Source organism: Schistocerca serialis, chromosome 4, assembly GCF_023864345.2.
Source record: "Schistocerca serialis cubense isolate TAMUIC-IGC-003099 chromosome 4, iqSchSeri2.2, whole genome shotgun sequence".
In the NCBI taxonomy this organism is placed as follows: Eukaryota; Metazoa; Arthropoda; class Insecta; order Orthoptera; family Acrididae; genus Schistocerca; species Schistocerca serialis.
This window is the reverse complement of record NC_064641.1, coordinates 833,954,375-833,966,171: the sequence shown is the minus strand read 5'-3', so window position 1 is coordinate 833,966,171 and position 11,797 is coordinate 833,954,375. Positions and strand designations below refer to the sequence as shown.

Sequence of the window (11,797 nt, the reverse complement as noted above, 5' to 3'; positions counted from 1 at the left end):
CTCTTCCTAGTTATTCCTTCTGCCAAATCTAACATTTATCCCTTGTCAGTCAGCTGATTCCTTGAAAAGGTCTACACATAATTTTACCGTAAATACTATGCCTTGCAAAATAAACTCCAATAGCACTTGCCTCATAAGTTTATTCTTACCACAACAAACTGCTATCACTTTAAAACTGATCTTACCCTTTTCTTCTTCTTTTTCCTGGCCTTTACCTCCTATCATCACGGGGTCAGGATGTTTGTGACAGAGGATGGCCGGATATCAGCTGGTGAAACGCTAGAATCAATTAATTTCACACTTAAAATTCAGAATAATGGGACATTCAAATATAGGTACAACTGCGGATACCTTGGGTAACCGAAAAAATATTTCAATTGATCGACGAAAGTGGAAGGCATAAAAATGTTCACGGAAAGGTAGGAATGCAGCAGGAATGAAATAAATATGAACTGCAGAGAAGCCAAGGCAAAATGATTGCAAAGAAAAAGGCGAAGTAGCCTAAAAAGAAACGAGTGTCAGAGAACTGATTTCCCGTACAGAAAAGGCAGTACAGCCTTCGGTGAAATTAAAAGCAAAGGCATCAACATTAATAGTGCGAGAGAAATTTCACTGCTAAGCAGATGAAGAGATAGTACGAAGGTAATCCCAAAATTAAGGTCTCCAATTTTTTTTTATAAGTACATAGACCTGTTTATTTCTACAATGGTTTACATCAGTTTACAGCTTGAACATTTAGCTATTTTTCGACATAATCACCATTTCTGTGGATGCATTTTTGTAGACGCTGTGGTAGTTTTTGTATGCTCATGTCATATCAGCTCGCCGCCATGCTGTTCAGAAAGTTATGAACCTCTTCTTTCACCCCGTCGTCGGAGCTGAATCGTTTTCCGGCCAAATGTTCTTTTAACCTAGGGAGTAGGTGATAATAATCACTGGGCGTCAAATCAGGACTATAGGGTGGGTGGGTGGGTGATTATGTTCCACTGAAACTGTTGCAGGAGAGCTACGGTTTGCCGAGCGATGTGTGGGCGAGCGTTGTCATGGAGAATGTGCACGCCCTTGCTCAATATTCCTCTTCTCCGGTTCTGAATTGCCCGTTTTAGTTTTTTCAGAGTCTCACAGTGCCTGTCAGCGTTAGTTGTGGTCACAGCGATTAGTTTTGGGATTAACCTCGCAGAATCAGTGAATAGATGGAGAGAGAACGTTGAAGGTGTCTACGAGGACAAGGAACTCCTGATAACGAGATGGAAGAAGCAATGTAAGTCGATATGGAAGACATACGGTACCCAGTATTACTGTCAGACAGAGATTTGGAAAACTTGCTATCAAATTAAGCGGGAGGTATATCAAATATACCTTTAGGATTTCTAATATAATTGAGGAAAGCGGCAATCAAACGAGTGTTCAAGTCACTCTGTAAAATGAGTCTGGAGACATACCATCACACATTCGGAAAAATATCATCCACACAATTCCGAAAATATCAAGCGTAGGTTAGTACCAGAACTATCACACAATCAGCTTGTCAGGTCACGCATAGAAGTAGCTCACAAAAATGACGAGCAGAAGAAAGGAAAAAAAACTGGGGCTCTTTTAGATGACAATGACATTGGTGTCACAAAAATTGAAGGCACCAGAGACTCACCTCGGGATATGTTGCCCGCAGAAAGCAACGAAACGTCAGGAAGGAGAAGAAGTTTTATATATGGACCACGGCAATTCAGCCCGGAGGTCTTAATTAATGAAGATGTCGGCCATAAAAGCTTACATGTTATCACCAGAGAGATAGTTTTGACATTTAGCTTGATGATGGAAACAAGACATAACAAAAAGACGCGCTCATAGGATTCGTCGAGCTATGAAAACCGTTCAACAATGCAAAATGGTGTAAGGCGTTCGAAATTCTGAGAAATATAGGAGTATACCCTGTGGAATACCTTTGGGACGAGTCATAAACTCGCCTTTATGAGGTCTTGAACTCTGCTGGGGACATTTAGAGACAGGTGTCTGAATGTTTGTAGAGGAGTAGCATCCTATTCTTGCTAAACCAGAGAAGGTAGTGACGCTAGTCGAGCGAAGTTGACCTTCTAACTCATCGCAAGTTTCTGTCGGGACTCTGTGAGGGGCATTCCATTTCAGGAATGTTGTTTTCCGTAAGTAACTGCCTCAGAGATGCTGCTTTACGATATGATACATTGTCGTGCTGATATAATCAGTAATCATCTTCGATATGTTCCTCCACTGTATGCAGCACACAATGTTGTAAAACGTGTTCATATCCTTCCGCAATTAGCGTCTTCTTAAGCGCAATTAGGACACCATTCCCTAACTACACCCATACAACACTATCGCCTCCATACTTCACTGTTGACACTACACTTGATGGCAAGTAACTTTATCCAGGTAGGTGCCACAGAGTATAGGATGATTCTCTCGAAATCACTTGTTTCCAGTCATTTACTGTCCAATGGCGTCGCGCTTTACATCACCTCACGCGTCGCTTAGTGTTAGCACTGACTGAACAAATGTATGGTTTAGTAATTGCTCGACCACTGTACCCCACTTTTTAACTCACAATCACTGTACTAGCAGAACTGCTAGTTCAGATGGTTCAAATCGCTCTGAGCACTATGGGACTTGACATCTGAGGTCATCAGTCCCCTATAACTTAGATCTACTTAAACCTAACTAACCTAAGGACATCACACACATCCATGCCCGAGGCAAGATTCGAGCCTGCGACCGTAGCAGTCGCGCGGATCCGGACGGAAGCGCCTAGTACCGCTCGGCCACAGTGGCCGGCCAGAACTGCTAGGAGCACTGTGCATCTCACGAGTGATTCCTTCCGCTGATTTCATGCAGTTTTTTACAACCACGTTCCACAATATCTCAGTTACTCATTTTAAAGTTTATTTGTGTTAATATGTGCTGTAAAGGTAACTTGTTAGTTGAGTTTCATTAATTTCAGTTTTTTTCTGTGTTATTGACTCGAGTGGTATGTTATTCGTAAGTGTGCTTACGTCGTTCATCCAAGCCCCACGCCCCAGTAGTGTGTTTACATTTCGCGGTGTGCAGTTCCAGCTGTAGCGGCTATAAAGCTAAGTACTGACAAAGCTGTTTGGCACTGTTATTAAATTTAATAGTTTTCAACGGTGTTTCGTGTTGTTTGTGTGAAATAACGATTTAATAAACTTCTGGAAATGTTCAATCGTTGTGTTTTTAAGAGTTTTCTGTGCGTTGAACTAAACTAAACTAAACTCCTCCCGAACAGACCGTGAAGGCCCATCGGTACCGACCAGCCGCCATGTCATCCTCGGCCCACAGGCGTCACTGGATGCGGATATGGAGGGGCATGTGGTCAGCACACCGCTCTCCAGGCCGTATGTCAGTTTCCGAGGCCGGAGCCGCCACTTCTCAGTCAAGTAGCTCCTCAGTTTGCCTCACAAGGGCTGAGTGCACCCCGCTTGCCAACAGCGCTGGGCAGACCAGATGGTCACCCATCCAAGTGCTAGCCCAGCCCGACAGCGCTTAACTTCGGTGACCTGACGGGAACCGATGTTATCACTGCGGCAAGGCCGTTGGCTCTGTGCGTTGAAGTCGTTAAGAAAATTCGTGTTTTAGTTTTCAGCAGACGTTTCTTATTGTTTATAGTGAAATATTTCTGTAAAATTTTCATTCACTGTTTCAACTTCGTTGAGTATTCCAGTCTCCGGTCGAATTTTTGGTTTTAGCTAATACATTTTGTGAAGTTTTGTTGGTATTGGTTTTAGTTAAAGTTTAGTAGTATTAAAAACTGTTGAAGTGAAGTTTTGTTGGTATTGGTTTTAGTTAAAGTTTAGCAGTATTAAAAACTGTTGCTTTCTTAGTAGAGAGAAAATTTCGAGACCACTATTGTTAGCTCTAAACACATCAAAAAATGTTTTGCATCACCCCGGTTCCCAGAACTCCTAAAGGTAGACGTTGACTGTGGATATTGTATCATACACACAGTCGCTTTGACCAGAGAGGCCACTCAACCCGGCCAAAGATGTAAACAACCATGCATAAGCAGGCCTATTAGACGGAGGGGGTCCGACAGCCGATCAGTTCCAGTCGTTCCACCAGGAAGGAGGTACACGTCTCGTGTTGTCTGTAGTTCAACCATGCCTATACGGTCAAAACCGCGGTTCGATCGCGTCCGCCTTGTTACTTTGTGCCAGGAAGGGCTCTGAACAATTGAAATGTTCAGGCGCCTCGTGGTGAAACAAAGCGATGTTGATGGGACATGGAGGAGATACAAAGAGACAGGAACTGTAGATAACGTGCCTCACTCAGACCGCCCAAGGGCTACTACTGCAGTGGATGACCGCTACCTATGGATCATGGCTCAGAGGAACCCTTGCAGCAACGGCAGCATCTTGAATAATGCTTTTCGTTCAGCCACAGGAGCCAGCCGAGGTGGCCGAGCGGTTCTAGGCGCTACGGTCTGGAACGGCGCGACCGCTACGGTCGCAGGTTCGAATCCTGCCTCGGGCATGGATGTGTGTGATGTCCTTAGGTTAGTTAGGTTTAAGTAGTTCTTATTTCTAGGGGACTGATGACCTCAGATGTTAAGTCCCATAGTGCTCAGAGCCAGTCAGCCACAGGACGTCGTGTTACGACTCAAACTGTGCGCAATAGGTTGCATGATGCGGAACTTCACTCCCGACGTCCATGGCGAGGTCCATCTTTGCAACCACGACACCATGCAACGCGGCGCAAATGGGCCCAACAACATGCCGAATGGACCGCTCAGGATTGGCTACACGTTCTCTTCACCGATGTGTGTCGCATATGCCTTCAACCAGATAATCGTCGGAGACGTGTTTGGAGGCAACCTGGTCACGCTGAACGTCTTAGTCACAATGTCCAGCGAGTGCAACAAGGTGAAGGTTCCCTGCTGTTTTGGGGTGACATTATGTGCGGCCGGCATACGCCGCTGGTGGTCATGGAAGGAGCCGTAACGCCTGTACGATACGTGAATGCCATCCTTCAGCCGATAGTGCAACAATATCGGCAGCATATTGGCGAGGCATTCGTCTTCATGGGCGACAATTCGCTCCCCCATCCTTCACATCTTGTGAATGACTTCCTTCAGGATAACTACATCGCTCCAGTAGAGTGGCCAGGATGTTCTCCAGGCATGAACCCTATGGAACATGCCTCGGATAGATTGAAAAGGGCTGTTTATGGACGACGTGACTCACCAACCACTCCGAGGGATCTACGCCGAATAGCCGTTGAGAAGTGGGACAATCTGGACCACCAGTGCCTTGATGAACTTGTGGATAGTATGGCACGACGAACACAGGCATGCATCAATGAAATAGGACGTGCTACTGGGTATTAGAGGTACTGGTGTGTACAGCAGTCTTGACCATCACCTCGGAAGGTCTCGCTGTATGATGGTACGACATGCAGTGCGCGATTTTCATGAGCAATAAAAGGGGCGGAAATGATGTTTATGTTGACCTCTATCCCAATTTTCTGTACAGGTTCCGGAACTCGCGGAACCAAGGTGATGTAAAACTTTTTTTATGTGTGTGTAAATGGTTCTATTGGTGTAACTGAACTTAGGCAACGTACACATTTAGATTTTTGCAGTAACTGTAAAATTTTACCATGAATGAGAAGTGTGGGCTCTGTCGTAGGTTTATGAATAGTGGGTTACAGTGTGGGAATCATTCAAAGTATTTTCATTGGGAGGGGGGGTGGGGGCGGGGGGAATGCAGAGGGGAAGCCATTGGGCATTCTAGCGAGATTCTCTCCTGGGAATGGAGAATTCGTGGTAGAAATAATACAGGAGCAGGAGAGGGAGCGTAAGATCTGTTCGTTTCAGGTGCAGTTACAATACGCATGGGAGGAACTAGATAGGAAGAGGAGGTGAAGAGTATTCGGGAATGAGAACGGCAGCTGGCAAGAAGGCAGGAGTTATTCGGACAGTATTCAGTTGGAGGTATTCAGACTGTTGCACTTTGCGTATATGCAATAGATTTGACCAACTGTCAGAGATGAGTGGAGAGGAGCCTCTTGTAGCTGTAGGTGTAGGAAACATGCAGCAGTCCTCAGCAGTTAGCACGCCTAAGTCAGTTGCAAAGTCTAACAGAAAGAAGAAGGTTCTTTTGCTTGGTAGTTCACATGGTAGAGGTGTGGGCCAGCAGTTGGATGAAGTGCTTGGGAGTGTGTACCAGGTCAGCAGCATTGCGAAGCCTAGTGCAGGATTGGCTCAAGGACTGACAGCATAGGGGAGTTATGTGAGAATTTTACAGAGGAGGATCAGGTAGTGATAGTGGATGGAGCAGGGCATAGTCTTGACAGGGACGGGGAATATGTAGATGGTGACCTGGTAAAGGTAGGCACTGGTGGCACTAATGAGCATTTCGTGCAACTGTTTCAGCGTCATGATCGTCCTCATCTTAATGCGCGTTAACAAGGGGCTGGAGAAGGCACTGATGGCTCAGACTGCAGTGGTGCGAGTCTATCAGTAGATCGAATTTCACTAGGCATGGCCAGCACCTCCATAGTTATAGGAAGAGGAGGCTGGAAAGGCTTATAGGTGACAGTGTTGTGGGTGGTGGTGGGATCACTCATGGAAAAATTCCCGTAGTAGTTGGTGTTAGAGCTGCACCTTTTTTAGAATGAGGTCAGCTGATAGGTATACCTACTTAGAGGAAGTCCCTCTAAGGACTCACCTTCAGAGGACGTCATGTTTCCAACCAGAGAAGGAATTAGCATATTTCATCAAAATCTAAGAGGTATTAGAGATGAAGCTAGTGAACTGCTTATAGATGTTGACTGTGAAATTATTGGTATATTGGAGCACCATTTAAATAATTTGACACTTCAGAGGCTTCCTTTACCAGGATACAGATTAGCTGGCTGTTTATCAAAGAGTTCCTTGCGGGGTGGGCAAGTGGACATGTATGTAGAAAACAATATTTCATTTGAGTCCATAGACGTAACACGGCACTGTACTGAACAGATATTTGAATGTTGTGTAGGGGCATTTCAATTTAGTGAAACTAAACTTCTAATTTTTGTTGTTTGTTGGTCCCCTAACTCTGACTTCAGAGCATTTCTGCTCTAGCTAGAGAGGGTTCTTTATTTACTTTATAGAAAGTACTGCAAATTAATTATATATGGTGACTTCAATATTAATTTTGTATATGATTTTGCAAGAAAAAGAATGTTGGTAGATCTCCTAAATCCATATGGTCTGATGTAGACTAGGATGTAGGGCAACAGTAACACTGCCATAGACAATATTTTTATTCATTCTTCGTTACTAGATGGGTATTTGGTTAGTAAAAGTTTGAATGGCCCTTCAGACCATGATGCACAAATTTTAACACTAAAAGGCTTTTGTACTCAAACGAATGTTACTTATAATTACGAATTATGTAGGAAAGACAATCCAACGGCAATGCAGAGTTTTTCAAAACACGTCAAGGAACAAAAGTGGCAGGATGTATAATGCTTTCCTTAACGCATTTCTCATGCTCTTTGAGAGTTGCTTTCCATTAGAACGTTCTAAACGGGGTACTAGAAGTAAAAGGCAGCCTGGGTGGCTGACTAGTGGGATAAGGGTATCATATAGAACAAAGAATGAATTATATCAAAATGTTATAAGTAGTCACAATCAAGCCACAGTAGCCCATTACAAACGGTACTGTAAGGTGCTTAAAAATGTTATTAGGAAGGCAAAGAGTATAGGGTGCGCAAATAGAAGAGCTAATTCACAGGATAAAATTAAAACCATATGGTCAATTGTGAAGGAAGTGTCCAGTCAGCAGCACAAGATCAACAATAAAAAGTCAGTTGGTAGGAAAAATATTTCTGTTACTGATAAATCATATATATGTACAGTATTTAACAATCATTTTCTGAGCATTGTTGGTGAATTAAATAACAATTTAGTTTCTACAGCGAATCATATAACTCTCTTGGCAAATGCCTTACCGAGCTTGATGTCTGAAATACTCCTTTGCGATACGGACAAGAGGGAGAGTGATTCAGTAATTAAATCACTGAAGACTCAAGACTGTCGTGGATATGATGGAGTGCCCAGCAGAATATTAAGTACTTTGCAGCACATGTGAGCACTGTACTCAGCCATTTTTGTAATTTTTCCTTTAGGAATGGTCAGTGTCCTGAACGATAAAAGTACTCATTAGTAAAGCTGCTTTATAAAAAGGGAGGAAGAGATAATGTAGACAATTTTAGACCTATTTCTGTGCCATTAGTGTTTGCTGAAGTTATTGAAAAGGCTGTGTATGTAAGGATAATTGATAATTTTATTTCACACAATTTGCTATCAAGTGTACAGTTCGGCTTTAGAAGTCGTTTAACAACTGAAAATGCTATATTCTCTTTTTCTGTGAGATACTGGATGGGTTAAACAAAAGGTTCCGCAGGCTGGACAATTTTTTGTGACTAAGTCATTCGATAGTGTTGATCACAAAATATTGCTCCAGAAGTTGGACCATTAGAGAATACAGGGAGTAGTTCACAATTGGTTCACATCTTACTTCAACAACAGACAGCAAAAGGTCACTATTCACAGTGTTGAGAATGGCTGTGATGTGGGGTGTGAGTGGGGTACAGTCAAATGGGGGATGCTCCAGGGATCAGCTTTGGGGCCACTCCTGTTCCTTATTTATATAAATGATATGCCTCTAGTATTACGGGTAACTAAAATATTTCTGTTTGGTGGTGACACTAGCCTGGTAGTAAAGGACATTGTGTGCAACATTGGCTCGGTTTCAAATAGTGCAATTCAAGTGTGTTTCAATGTGCCTCGTTTAGTTGTTATCGCTTACTGTTTTAATTCTGAGTACATATCGCCATTTGCACAGCCGCAGTGCCGTAACCTGGTGCCCTCTTGCACCTCGTGGTTTACCTAGCGTATATGAGCGCACTGAAGTAGCAGTTTTTCGTAGTCCTTCTCACGACCAACATTCCCATACTCCAAGTTTAAATTATATGTAACACCCTTTGGACTCGTGAATGTATGAGCAAGGAACAAGCTCTCAAAGTTTTTTTGCTGTGAAATGATATGGATTAGATCTGACACTTTGTTCGATTTTGCGCTTTCTTGTTAACATTTGGTGTTTTAAAAAAAGATATATTTAATTATTTATTATATTGCTTATACCAGGAAATCTAATAAATGCATTAAAAAATCTGACAATGGAATAAATGCCTCAAAAAACAAATAGAACCTGTTTGTCAGCGACTACTAAACTTTCTTAAATCCAGTCAATCATATTAATAATAACGGTCGTATACATCTACCGATAGTTTCAGGCCGACATATGTTTAATCTTGTGTTTTGTGTCTGTAAATGTAATGGCAGACTGTAGCGCATTTTTCATTTCTTCTGAACAGCCAGCTACACAGCTCATTAAGCCATCAGCCTCGGAAGGATTGGAAGTTGCATATGTAGCTTTCTGTATGCTTTTGTAGTCTACTTCTCCAATTAGTCTTGCTAGAATGGGTAGAACGTATGCATGCTGTATGCAGCAGACCAACACCGACAACGATAGTTCAGATGTACATGCCGACGTCGCAAGCTGAAGATGAACAGATAGAGAAAGTGTATGAGGATATTGAAAGGGTAATGCAGTATGTAAAGGGGGACGAAAATCTAATAGTCATGGGCGACTGGAATGCAGTTGTAGGGGAAGGAGTAGAAGAAAAGGTTACGGGAGAATATGGGCTTGGGACAAGGAATGAAAGAGGAGAAAGACTAATTGAGTTCTGTAACAAGTTTCAGCTAGTAATAGCGAATATCCTGTTCAAGAATCACAAGAGGAGGAGGTATATTTGGAAAAGGCCGGGAGATGCGGGGAGATTTCAATTAGATTACATCATGGTCAGACAGAGATTCCCAAATCAGATATTGGATTGTAAGGCGTACCCAGGAGCAGATATAGACTCAGATCACAATACAGTAGTGATGAAGAGTAGGCTGAACTTCAAGACATTAGTCAGGAAGAATCAATACGCAAAGAAGTAGGATACGGAAGCACTAAGGAATGGCGAGATACGTTTGAAGTTCTCTAACGCTATAGATACAGCAATAAGGAATAGCGCAGTAGGCAGTACAGTTGAAGAGGAATGGACATCTCTAAAAAGGGCCATCACAGAAGTTGGGAAGGAAAACATAGGTACAAAGAAGATAGCTGCAAAGAAACCATGGGTAACAGAAGAAATACTTCAGTTGATTGATGAAAGGAGGAAGTACAAACATGTTCCGGGAAAATCAGGAATGCAGAAATACAAGTCGCTGAGGAATGTATATAAATAGGAAGTGCAGGGAAGCTCTGACGAAATGGCTGCAGGAAAAATGTGAAGGCATCGAAAAAGATATGATTGTCATAAAAACAGACTCACCATACAGGAAAGTCAAAACAACCTTTGGTGACATTAAAAGCAACGGTGGTAACATTAAGAGTGCAACGGGAATTCCACTATTAAATGCAGAGGAGAGAGCAGATAGGTGGAAGGAATACATTGAAAGCCTCTATGAGGGTAAAGATTTATCTGCTGTGATAGAAGAAGAAACTCTAGTCGATTTAGAAGGGATAGGGGATCCAGTATTAGAATCGGAATTTAAAAGAGCTTTCGAGGACTTACGGTCAAATAAGGCAGAAGGGATAGATAACATTCCACCAGAATTTCTAAAATCATTGGGGGAGGTGGCAACAAAACGACTATTCATGTTGGTGTGTAGAATATATAAGTCTGTCGATATACCGTCTGACTTTCGGAAAAGCATCATCCACACAATTCCGAAGACGGCAAGAGCTGACAAGTGCGAGAATTATCGCACAATCAGCTTAACAGCTCATGCATCGAAGCTGCTTACAAGAATAATATACAGAAGAATGGAAAAGAAAATTGAGAATGCGCTAGGTGACGATCAGTTTGGCTTTAGGAAAAGTAAAGGGACGAGAGAGGCAATTCTGACGTTACGGCTAATAATGGAAGCAAGGCTAAAGAAAAATCAAGACACTTTCATAGGATTTGTCGACCTGGAAAAAGCGTTCGACAATATAAAATGGTGACTGATGACCACAGATGTAAAGTCCCATAGTGCTCAGAGCCATTTGAGCCAATATAAAATGGTGCAAGCTGTTCGAGATTCTGAAAAAAGTAGGGGTAAGCTATAGGGAGAGACGAGTCATATACAATATGTACAACAACCAAGTGGGAGTAATAAGAGTGGACGATCAAGAACGAAGTGCTCGTATTAAGAAGTGTGTAAGCCAAGGCTGTAGCCTTTCGCCCCTACTCTTCAATCTGTACATCGAGGAAGCAATGATGGAAATAAAAGAAAGGTTCAGGAGTGGAATTAAAATACAAGGTGAAAGGATATCAATGATACGATTCGCTGATGACATTGCTATCCTGAGTGAAAGTGAAGAAGAATTAAATGATCTGCTGAACGGAATGAACAGTCTAATGAGTACACAGTATGGTTTGATAGTAAACCGGAGAAAGACGAAGGTAATAAGAAGTAATAGAAATGAGAACAGCGAGAAACTTAACATCAGGATTGATGGTCACGAAGTCAATGAAGTTAAGGAATTCTGCTACCTAGGCAGTAAAATAACCAATGACGGACGGAGCAAGGAGGACATCAAAAGCAGACTCGCTATGGCAAAAAAGGCATTTCTGGTCAAGAGAGGTCTACTAATATCAAATACCGGCCTTAATTTGAGGAAGAAATTTCTGACGATGTACGTCTGGAGTACAGCATTGTATGGTAGTG

General features: G+C 42.6%; 1 pseudogene; it reads right to left on the bottom strand.

Annotated features, from left to right (window-relative positions):
* Positions 1-3,468: 3,468 nt before the first annotated feature.
* Positions 3,469-3,586, bottom strand: LOC126475920 (5S ribosomal RNA; annotated as a pseudogene).
* Positions 3,587-11,797: the final 8,211 nt, after the last annotated feature.